We start from the raw sequence: 11,900 nt of genomic DNA on the forward strand, positions 1-11,900 counted from the left end.
CTGACGCGGTTTTCGCGCCGCCCCGGCTGACGCGGTTCCGACTTTGCACTTTTTGGCTCACCCCGGCTGGCGGCCCACTCACTCGATCGCCAGGTCTGTTTGCCCCGGTGGTTCCACCGCCAGGCTTAAGCGCGAACTTTTTTTGTTTGTTTTCTTTTGATTAAGCGCAAGCTTTTTTCTTTGTTTTCTTTTGATTAAGCGCGGGCTTTTTTCTTTGTTTTTTTTGCATTCGCCCCGGCAGACGCGGTTTTTGCGCCGCCCCGGCTGACGCGGTTTTTGCCGCCCCGGCTGACGCAGTTCGGACTTAGCACTTTTCGGCTGTGCCTGGCTGGCGGCCCACTCACTCGATCGCCATGTCTGTTTGCCACAGTTTTCCCGGTGGTGCCGCACCCGGGCTCGCCCCGGCTGACGCGGTTTCGTGCCGCCCCGGCAGACGCGGTTTTCGCGCCGCCCCGGCTGACGCGGTTTCGTGCCGCCCCGGCAGACGCGGTTTTTTGCCGCCCCGGCTGACGCAGTTCGGACTTGGCACTTTTTGGCTGAGCCTTGCTGGCGGCCCACTCACTCGATCGCCATGTCTGTTTGCCACAGTTTTCCCGGTGGTGCCGCACCCGGGCTCGCCCCGGCAGACGCGTTTTTTTTTCTTTCGCCCCGGCTGACGCAGTTTTCGCGCCGCCCCGGCAGACGCGGTTTTCGCGCCGCCCCGGCAGACGCGGTTTTTTGCGCCGCCCCGGCTGACGCAGTTCGGACTTGGCACTTTTTGGCTGAGCCTGGCTGGCGGCCCACTCACTCGATCGCCATGTCTGTTTGCCACAGTTTTCCCGGTGGTGCCGCACCCGGGCTCGCCCCGGCTGACGCAGTTTTCGCGCCGCCCCGGCTGACGCGGTTTCGTGCCGCCCCGGCAGACGCGGTTTTTTGCGCCGCCCCGGCTGACGCGGTTTTTTGCCGCCCCGGCTGACGCAGTTCGGACTTGGCACTTTTCGGCTGTGCCTGGCTGGCGGCCCACTCACTCGATCGCCATGTCTGTTTGCCACAGTTTTCCCGGTGGTGCCGCACCCGGGCTCGCCCCGGCAGACGCGTTTTTTTTTTTTCTTTCGCCCCGGCTGACGCAGTTTTCGCGCCGCCCCGGCTGACGCGGTTTCGTGCCGCCCCGGCAGACGCGGTTTTTTGCGCCGCCCCGGCTGACGCGGTTTTTGCCGCCCCGGCTGACGCAGTTCGGACTTAGCACTTTTTGGCTGAGCCTGGCTGGTGGCCCACTCACTCGATCGCCATGTCTGTTAGCCACAGTTTTCCCGGTGGTGCCGCACCCGGGCTCGCCCCGGCTGACGCAGTTTTCGCGCCGCCCCGGCTGACGCGGTTTCGTGCCGCCCCGGCAGACGCGGTTTTCGCGCCGCCCCGGCTGACGCGGTTTTTGCCGCCCCGGCTGACGCAGTTCGGACTTAGCACTTTTCGGCTGTGCCTGGCTGGCGGCCCACTCACTCGATCGCCATGTCTGTTTGCCACAGTTTTCCCGGTGGTGCCGCACCCGGGCTCGCCCCGGCTGACGCAGTTTTCGCGCCGCCCCGGCTGACGCGGTTTCGTGCCGCCCCGGCAGACGCGGTTTTCGCGCCGCCCCGGCTGACGCGGTTTCGTGCCGCCCCGGCAGACGCGGTTTTTTGCCGCCCCAGCTGACGCAGTTCGGACTTAGCACTTTTTGGCTGAGCCTTGCTGGCGGCCCACTCACTCGATCGCCATGTCTGTTTGCCACAGTTTTCCCGGTGGTGCCGCACCCGGGCTCGCCCCGGCAGACGCGTTTTTTTTTTTCTTTCGCCCCGGCTGACGCAGTTTTCGCGCCGCCCCGGCAGACGCGGTTTTCGCGCCGCCCCGGCAGACGCGGTTTTTTGCGCCGCCCCGGCTGACGCGGTTTTTTGCCGCCCCGGCTGACGCAGTTCGGACTTGGCACTTTTTGGCTGAGCCTGGCTGGCGGCCCACTCACTCGATCGCCATGTCTGTTTGCCACAGTTTTCCCGGTGGTGCCGCACCCGGGCTCGCCCCGGCTGACGCAGTTTTCGCGCCGCCCCGGCTGACGCGGTTTCGTGCCGCCCCGGCAGACGCGGTTTTTTGCGCCGCCCCGGCTGACGCGGTTTTTTGCCGCCCCGGCTGACACGGTTCGGACTTTGCACTTTTCGGCTGTGCCTGGCTGGCGGCCCACTCACTCGATCGCCATGTCTGTTTGCCACAGTTTTCCCGGTGGTGCCGCACCCGGGCTCGCCCCGGCAGACGCGTTTTTTTTTTTTTTCTTTCGCCCCGGCTGACGCAGTTTTCGCGCCGCCCCGGCTGACGCGGTTTCGTGCCGCCCCGGCAGACGCGGTTTTTTGCGCCGCCCCGGCTGACGTGGTTTTTGCCGCCCCGGCTGACGCAGTTCGGACTTTGCACTTTTTGGCTGAGCCTGGCTGGCGGCCCACTCACTCGATCGCCATGTCTGTTTGCCACAGTTTTCCCGGTGGTGCCGCACCCGGGCTCGCCCCGGCAGACGCGTTTTTTTTTTTCCTTCGCCCCGGCAGACGTGGTTCCCCCCCCCCCCCTCCGTCTTTCTTTTTGTTTTTTTTTTTCGCCGCGGCTGAAGTGGATTTTTCGGTGCCTCGACGCCCCGGTAGTCGCGGTTTTTCCGTTTCCGCACGGCCCCGGCTGACGCTGCTCGGTCACAGTCGCCTTTTGTGGTGATTGCAGACTTCTTGAGCGCGGGTGTTTTTTTTTTTTGTTGTTGTTGTTGTTTTATTACGCATTCGCTCCAGCAGACGCTGTTTAGACTTTTTGTTTCCTCTTTTATCCTGCGACGAGGTGACGAGGTTTATTCGGTGCCCCGCCGCCCCGGCTGAAGTGATTTTTCCTGTCCCGTGCCGCCCCGGCTGACGCGGTTGGGACTTCGCGTTTGTTCGGCCGCCACGGGTTTTGGCGCACTCGCTCGGTTGCTTGTTGTTGCCACTTGTTGCGAACCCAGGTTTCTTGAGCGAGCGCGGGCGTTTTTTCTTCCTTTCTTTCTTTGTTCTATGTGTTAGCGAATCGGCCTTTAATATCACACGAGGACTCACAACCAACAATTTTCAGTTTGAAGTGTAAAAAATCTGCAGGTGTTGACGTAACTGACTTGCCCCGTACCCTTGAGTACATCCATGAAGTTCTCGTAGTACTACTAAATCGCATTATTCCAAGTGGAGAAATTCCCATAAACTTGCAAACCTCTACACGAAAATCGGTGCGCGTGATAAAGTTGAAAATTATCGTCCGATATCAAATGTGCCTTCTATAACACAAATTCTAGGAAAAAAAAAAAAAAAAAACACTTGTTCGCCGTTTTCTGCGCCGTGACTGGCAGCACTCCGGCGAAGCGAAACGGGGTCGATTCGAGCACGATATCGGCGTCTTTCGACGTGCTCGCCGGCGACCGTCGCACGAGTACGTCGCACGAGCGCGTCTGCCGGGGCGCCGTTTGCGAAGCCGACGCAAAAGTGGGAACCGCCGCTCGGATGATCGCCGCTTTCGGCAGAGTGAGTGTTGGCACTCCGGGGAAGCGAAACAGCGTGAATGCGCCCACGAAATCGGCGTATTTTGAAGTGCCCGCCGGCGACCGTCGCACGAGTACGGTAAACCGCGTCAGCCGGGGCGTAGTTCGGGACGCCGACGAAAAAGTGGGAAGCGCAACTCGGATCTTCGCCGTTTTTGCAGGAGTGAGTGGCGGCCCTCCTGCGAGACCAAGAAGCATCGATTCGTGCACGAATTCGGCGCCTTTCGACGTGATCGCCGGCGACCGTCGCTCGAGTAGGGCAAACCGCGTCTGCCGGGGCGGGCTTCGGGACGCCGATGCGAAAGTGGGAAACGCTGCTCGGATGTTCGCCGTTTTTGGCCGAGTGAGTGCTGGCACACGGGCGAAGCCAAACGGGGCCGATTACGGCACGATATCGGCGTCTTTCGACGTGCCCGCCGGCGACCGTCGCACGAGTACGGTAAACCGCGTCAGCCCGGGCGGAGTTCGGGACGCCGATGCGAAAGTGGAGAACGCCGCTCGGATCTTCGCCGTTTTTGGAGGAGTGAGTGGCGGCACTCCGGAGAAGCCAAGGAGCGCCAATTAGCGCACGATATCGGCGTCTTTCGACGCGCTCGCCGGCGACCGTCGCACGAGTAGGGCAAACCGCGTCTGCCGGGGCGGGGTTTACGACGCCGACGCAAAAGTGGGAACCGCCGCTCGGATGTTGGCCGTTTTTGGCAGAGTGAGTGCTGGCACTCCGGCGACGCGAAAGAGCGCGAATGCGCCCACGAAAGTGGCGTATTTGGACGTGCGTGACGGCGACCGCTGCAGGAGTACGAAAAACCACGTCAGCCGGGGCGAGCGACACACGGCGGTCTGGGTGCTTATCGCTGCTATTATAGGGGCACCCCGGCAGACGCAGAAAAAAAAAAAAAATTTTCGACCTTCTTTTTTGCTGGTCGAGCTCGGGTAACCCAGGTCGCAATGGGAGCCGCGCACGAAAGCGGCGTCGCGAGACGCGTTCGCGGTCGCTAGTCGCACGAGCTCGGCAACCGCGTCAGCCGGCGCGGAGTTCGGGATGCCGACGGCTAAGTGGGTACCGCTGCTCGGATGTTCGCCGTTTTTGGCCGAGTGAGTGCTGGCACTCCGGTGAAGCCAAGGAGCGCCAATTCGTGCACGATATCGGCGTCTTTCGACGTGCCCGCCGGCCACCGCCGCACGAGTACGGCAAACCGCGTCTGCCGGGGCGGGGTTCGCGACGCGTACGCAATAGTGGGAACCGTCGCTCGGATGTTCGTCGTCTTTGGCCGAGCGAGTGCTGGCACTCCGGCGAAGCGAAACGGGGCCGATTCGGGCACGATATCGGCGTATTTCGACGTGCTCGCCGGCGACCGTCGCACGAGTACGGCAAAGCGCGTCTGCCGGGGCGAGGTTTGCGACGCCGACGAAAAAGTGGGAAGCGCCGCTCGGATCTTCGCCGTTTTTGCAGGAGTGAGTGGCGGCCCTCCTGCGAGACCAAGAAGCATCGACTCGCGCACGATATCGGTGTCTTTCGACGTGCCCGCCGGCCACCGCCGCACGAGTACGGCAAACCGCGTATGCCGGGGCGGGGTTGGCGACGCCGACGCAAAAGTGGGAACCGCCACTAGGATGTTCGCCGTTTTTGGCAGAGTGAGTGCTGGCACTCCGGCGAAGCGAAAGAGCGCGAATGCGCCCACGAAAGTGGCGTGTTTGGACGTGCTTGACGACGACCACCGCAGGAAAACGAAAAACCACGTCAGCCGGGGCGAGCGACCCATGGCGGTCTGGGTGCTTATCGCTGCTATTATAGGGGCACCCCGGCAGACGCAAAAAAAAAAAAAAAATTTTTTTTCGACATTCTTTTTTGCTCGTCGACCTCGGGTGACCCAGGTCGCAGTGGGAGCCGCGCACGAAAGCGGCGTCGCGAGACGGCTTCGCGGTCGCTAGTCGCACGAGCTCGGCAACCGCGTCTGCCGGGGCGGAGTTCGGGACGCCGACGGCTAAGTGGGAACCGCCGCTCGGATGTTCGCCGTTTGTGGCCGAGTGAGTGCTGGCACTCCGGCGAAGCCAAACGGGGCCGATTCCGGCACGATATCGGCGTCTTTCTACGTGCTCGCCGGCGACCGTCGCACGAGTACGGCAAAGTGCGTCTGCCGGGGCGGGGTTTGCGACGCGTACGCAATAGTGAGAACCGTCGCTCGGATGTTCGTCGTCTTTCGCCGAGCCAGTGCTGGCAATCCGGCGAAGCCGAACGGAGCCGATTCGGGCACGATATCGGCGTCTTTCCACGTGCTCGCCGGCGACCGTCGCACGAGTACGGTAAACCGCGTCAGCCGGGGCGGAGTTCGGGACGCCGATGCGAAAGTGGGAAGCGCCGCTCGGATCTTCGCCGTTTTTGGAGGAGTCAGTGGCGGCACTCCGGTGAAGCCAAGGTGCGCCAATTCGCGCACGATATCGGCGTCTTTCGACGTGCCCGCCGGCCACCGTCGCACGAGTACGGCAAACCTCGTCTGCCGGGGCGGGGTTTGCGACGCCGACGCAAAAGTGGGAACCGCCGCTCGGATGTTCGCCGTTTTTGGCAGAGTGAGTGCTGGCACTCCGGCGAAGCGAAAGAGCGCGAATGCGCCCACGAAAGTGGCGTGTTTGGACGTGCTTGACGACGACCACCGCAGGAAAACGAAAAACCACGTCAGCCGGGGCGAGCGACCCATGGCGGTCTGGGTGCTTATCGCTGCTATTATAGGGGCACCCCGGCAGACGCAAAAAAAAAAAAAATTTTTTTCGACATTCTTTTTTGCTCGTCGACCTCGGGTGACCCAGGTCGCAGTGGGAGCCGCGCACGAAAGCGGCGTCGCGAGACGGCTTCGCGGTCGCTAGTCGCACGAGCTCGGCAACCGCGTCTGCCGGGGCGGAGTTCGGGACGCCGACGGCTAAGTGGGAACCGCCGCTCGGATGTTCGCCGTTTGTGGCCGAGTGAGTGCTGGCACTCCGGCGAAGCCAAACGGGGCCGATTCCGGCACGATATCGGCGTCTTTCTACGTGCTCGCCGGCGACCGTCGCACGAGTACGGCAAAGTGCGTCTGCCGGGGCGGGGTTTGCGACGCGTACGCAATAGTGAGAACCGTCGCTCGGATGTTCGTCGTCTTTCGCCGAGCCAGTGCTGGCACTCCGGCGAAGCCGAACGGAGCCGATTCGGGCACGATATCGGCGTCTTTCCACGTGCTCGCCGGCGACCGTCGCACGAGTACGGTAAACCGCGTCAGCCGGGGCGGAGTTCGGGACGCCGATGCGAAAGTGGGAAGCGCCGCTCGGATCTTCGCCGTTTTTGGAGGAGTCAGTGGCGGCACTCCGGTGAAGCCAAGGTGCGCCAATTCGCGCACGATATCGGCGTCTTTCGACGTGCCCGCCGGCCACCGTCGCACGAGTACGGCAAACCTCGTCTGCCGGGGCGGGGTTTGCGACGCCGACGCAAAAGTGGGAACCGCCGCTCGGATGTTCGCCGTTTTTGGCAGAGTGAGTGCTGGCACTCCGGCGAAGCGAAAGAGCGTGAATGCGCCCACGAAAGTAGCGTATTTGGACGTGCTTGACGGCGACCGCCGCAGGAGTACGAAAAACCACGTCAGCCGGGGCGAGCGACCCACGGCGGTCTGGGTGCTTATCGCTGCTATTATAGGGGCACCCCGGCAGACGCAGAAAGAAAAAAAAAAATGGGTACATGGCGTGCGTCACCGTGCGGCTTCGCAGCGTTGCCGAAGTCGCCGAGCCCTTCGACTGAGCCGAACGGCGGACAGGGAACGTTGGTCGGCCGTTCTAACCTGTCGGTGCCACGCCGAGACGTCGTTAAGGAAAACCGCGTCGTGGGCCTCTACGACGCCGTCGAGTCGTTGTACGTTTGGTGTCCAGCGTGTCGGCGGCGAGTAGCGGACACGTCGTTCACGACTTCGGTCTTTCGCAGTCGACGCGAACTTGCGGAGAGTCGTGGTGCCTCACGTTTTCGGCAGAAACCGCGGCGGAATTTTCCCGTGCGTGCGCGCACGACCTCGGTGCTGTGCCGTCAGCGTAGTGTTGCACAAACTCGTGGCCTACCCAAGGTGCGGTACGTTTGCGGCCGTATCCTCGGTGGGAATTTCGTGAGTAGGGTCGCAAATTCTACGACCTCGGCGGGTTTGAGAGCGACGTAGACTTGTGGCACGCTCAACATGCCACACGTTTCGGGGCACACCCGCGGTGAAATTTTCTCGAGTACGCTCGTATTAGGGCCCAAGGAGGTCTGGGTACTTATCGCTGCTATTATGTGGGGGTTCTCGTGAGCGGCGTACGCGAAAGCGACCGGGTGTCTGATATGCGGCGGGCTTCGGCCTCGTCAAGCGTGTCCTCGGGTCTGCTCCAGGGGAATCCACGGCAGTCGTCTGCAGCCTCATCCGCTTGATGCGTTAGGGGCTGGTTGTCGGACGGTGCCGTTTTACCACGATATCGAGGTGTGTTCCGTGTCGTCCTCGGGCGATTCAGATGCGAAAGCGCCGAAGACGCGGGCGTGACCCGTCGTCTGGCGGCTTTGCAGTCTCGGCTCCGTTGCTAGTTCCGGCCGGTCCACCGACAGTGCAGCGGGCTTGGGCAACCCGCACGGCGCGACCGAGTCGATGCAACGAAAAAGAGCGAGCATGAACGTGCTTCTTGCCGCACGGCTCCCACTCGTCTTTCGGGAAGGTTGTGCCGTAGCGAGCTCGAACGCCGTCATCTCGGAGTGCAAAATAAGCGTGTTGGGGCGCCTGAAGGTGGCCTCCGCCGCACACAGACTGCGTCCGGCCCGCCGAGGGCGAGGACGGACGCGCAGTCGAACGATTACCTGGTTGATCCTGCCAGTAATCATATGCTTGTCTCAAAGATTAAGCCATGCATGTCTAAGTACATGCCGAAATAAGGCGAAACCGCGAATGGCTCATTAAATCAGTTATGGTTCCTTAGATCGTTTCTTCCTACTTGGATAACTGTGGCAATTCTAGAGCTAATACATGCAGTGAGCCTGGAGCCCTTTGGGTAACGGGTGCTTTTATTAGACCAAGATCGATCGGGTTTCGGCCCGTATTGTGTGGTGACTCTGGATAACTTTGTGCTGATCGCATGGCCACGAGCCGGCGACGTTTCTTTCAAGTGTCTGCCTTATCAACTTTCGATGGTAGGTTACTTGCTTACCATGGTTGTTACGGGTAACGGAGAATCAGGGTTCGATTCCGGAGAGGGAGCCTGAGAAACGGCTACCACATCCAAGGAAGGCAGCAGGCGCGCAAATTACCCACTCCCGGCACGGGGAGGTAGTGACGAAAAATAACAATACGGGACTCTTTTGAGGCCCCGTAATTGAAATGAGTACACTCTAAATCCTTTAACGAGGATCAATTGGAGGGCAAGTCTGGTGCCAGCAGCCGCGGTAATTCCAGCTCCAATAGCGTATACTAAAGCTGCTGCGGTTAAAAAGCTCGTAGTTGGATCTCAGTTCCAGACGAGTAGTGCATCTACCCGATGCGACGGCTCGGACTGAACATCATGCCGGTTCTTTCTTGGTGCACTTCATTGTGTGCCTCGAGATGGCCGGTGCTTTTACTTTGAAAAAATTAGAGTGCTCAACGCAGGCGAGTCGCCTGAATAAACTTGCATGGAATAATAGAACAAGACCTCGTTTCTGTTCTGTTGGTTTTTGGAATACGAGGTAATGATTAAGAGGGACGGACGGGGGCATTCGTATTGCGGCGCTAGAGGTGAAATTCTTGGACCGTCGCAAGACGAACTACTGCGAAAGCATTTGCCAAGAATGTTTTCATTGATCAAGAACGAAAGTCAGAGGTTCGAAGGCGATCAGATACCGCCCTAGTTCTGACCATAAACGATGCCAACCAGCGATCCGCCTGAGTTACTCAAATGACTCGGCGGGCAGCTTCCGGGAAACCAAAGTATTTGGGTTCCGGGGGAAGTATGGTTGCAAAGCTGAAACTTAAAGGAATTGACGGAAGGGCACCACCAGGAGTGGAGCCTGCGGCTTAATTTGACTCAACACGGGAAAACTTACCCGGCCCGGACACTGGGAGGATTGACAGATTGAGAGCTCTTTCTTGATTCGGTGGATGGTGGTGCATGGCCGTTCTTAGTTGGTGGAGCGATTTGTCTGGTTAATTCCGATAACGAACGAGACTCTAGCCTATTAAATAGGTGCGGGGTTCCCAGCACCTTACAACCTTCTTAGAGGGACAAGCGGCTCCTAGCCGCACGAAACAGAGCAATAACAGGTCTGTGATGCCCTTAGATGTCCGGGGCCGCACGCGCGCTACACTGAAGGAAGCAGCGTGTCTTTATCCCTGTCTGAAAAGACTGGGTAACCCGTGGAACTTCTTTCGTGATTGGGATAGGGGCTTGCAATTGTTCCCCTTGAACGAGGAATTCCCAGTAAGCGCGAGTCATAAGCTCGCGTTGATTACGTCCCTGCCCTTTGTACACACCGCCCGTCGCTACTACCGATTGAATGATTTAGTGAGGTCTTCGGACCGATGTCCGGCGCGGCCTTTCGGTTGCGCCGGTCTGTTGGAAAGATGACCAAACTTGATCATTTAGAGGAAGTAAAAGTCGTAACAAGGTTTCCGTAGGTGAACCTGCGGAAGGATCATTAACGGATTGTGAAGGGTGAGCGCCTCAGCTGCGTCTGCGCCCGACACTTTCTGCCGCTGACCCCGTTTGGACGCGGGGTCGGCTTTTCCCCACGGGGCTGCCTGAATGTGGAGCGGCACCCCGTGACAAATTGTTGCGCCCAGCGGACGCCAACACCGCGACCTTGGACGGTCGGCCAGGTGGCGGACGCGGGTACAAACGGCGCAACGCACTCATAGGTCGGCTTTCGACCCGCCACTGCACCGTGGCTCGAAGCGCTCGAAATGCGCGACCCGACCGCTGCGGGACCGCCTAGTACTGTAAACAGGAGCGGCGGAGCGCGAACGGCGAGTCGTGGTTACGTCGGTAGAAGGCGAGGCTGCGCGTTCCCGAAACGCCAGCCGAGTGCCCTCCCGACCGTTCGAGCGTGCAAGAACGAGACCCGACAATCGCGCGGCGACTGCCAAGTACGAGAGGAACGGCACAAGCGTCGGCGGTCGGTCAAGGAACTGGCGATGTGACGGGTCCGCTGTGCACCAGTGCATACCGTCCCGCCGTCCGCGGCAAGCGCCTCCGCGTCCTCGGGTGACGGAGGCTGCCGGTCGGTTCTTGCAGGCGAGGGATCTCGCTGGCACCGGTTCGCGTTGACGCGCGGCCGGTCATGGCACGGCGATGCGACGGCCGAGGTGCGCAGTACTCGATGGAGGAACCGCACGCTCCGATGACCGTCCCGCCCTCCGCGGCGTATGCGTACCGACCGTAATGGTTGCAGCAGCGCCGGCCGGCTTTTGAATTCGCCACACGAAACACGGTGCGAGATCGCGGTTAGGGGAGCGTCGACGTTGCCAGGCGTTTTGCTTGCTGCCGAGGGAAAGGCGGCACGGCCACGTCGCGCTCGTCGCGATTAGCGGGTCTGCGCGCTTTGGGAAGGTGCCGCAACGACTTGCCGAAAGAGGAAGCACGGAAGAACGAGGGACTTGGACGTCCCGACAATTGAACGCACTTGCGGCCAGGCCCTTGCTGGCTTCGTTCTTCCGCCTCGAGTAGGCTCGTACGCGGCTCCGGCGCCGAAAGTGGTCCTTGGCACCGACTTCGGTGGACGTGGGAAGTGCCGCGCAAGTACGGCGCGCCTGGCTCCACCTGTTGGCTAAAGTAGGCAGCCGGATCGGCATTTTGGTGTGCGGTGGCAAACCGTGGATGCGAAAAAAGCTTGTGCGATTTCGTGGAACAAAAAGCGGGGGTCCCCCTTTTTATGCGGAGGAGACCGACCCGCCCGCCGTGGTGAACCGCGACGCCACGGTAAAAACGGGAGAGGCTTGTCGATGGGACCGTGCATCCCGCGCTCCACGGAGGCCGGGAGGCGGCCGCCCGAGGAAATGTGTAGCCGTCGAGGCCCGCATCTGCGTGCACTCTTATCCAAATGGGTGTACCGCAGGCATTTTCTGGTTAGGCGGGCCAATGAGAGCGAGCACACAACGATACCTACGGGTCCGGCTTGGAGAACCGGCTTCGACGCCTCCCGAGTATTTATAGAGGGGTGGACCACGAAAGCACTCGCAAGTAGCGGAAGCGAAACGCCGTCCGAAACACACCGTTTGCTCGATTTGCGGCAGCCGAAAAAGGCGCGGCAGAGTTTTGGAGTCCAAGCGTGCGCTGAAAAGCGCCCTTCTTGGCCACTGTTTGGCCGAGTGCCAGAAACGTTTGGTTTTGACTGTACGGAATTGAACAAACACTTTTTCAC

General features: G+C 60.7%; 1 non-coding gene across 1 annotated transcript; it reads left to right on the forward strand.

Moving 5' to 3' along the window:
* Positions 1-8,366: 8,366 nt before the first annotated feature.
* On the forward strand, positions 8,367-10,181 carry LOC142792526 (small subunit ribosomal RNA). The gene has a single exon (XR_012890995.1). It is a non-coding gene; the product is annotated as a small subunit ribosomal RNA (ribosomal RNA).
* Positions 10,182-11,900: the final 1,719 nt, after the last annotated feature.

Source organism: Rhipicephalus microplus, unplaced genomic scaffold (assembly GCF_043290135.1).
Source record: "Rhipicephalus microplus isolate Deutch F79 unplaced genomic scaffold, USDA_Rmic scaffold_224, whole genome shotgun sequence".
Taxonomy (NCBI): domain Eukaryota; kingdom Metazoa; phylum Arthropoda; class Arachnida; order Ixodida; family Ixodidae; genus Rhipicephalus; species Rhipicephalus microplus.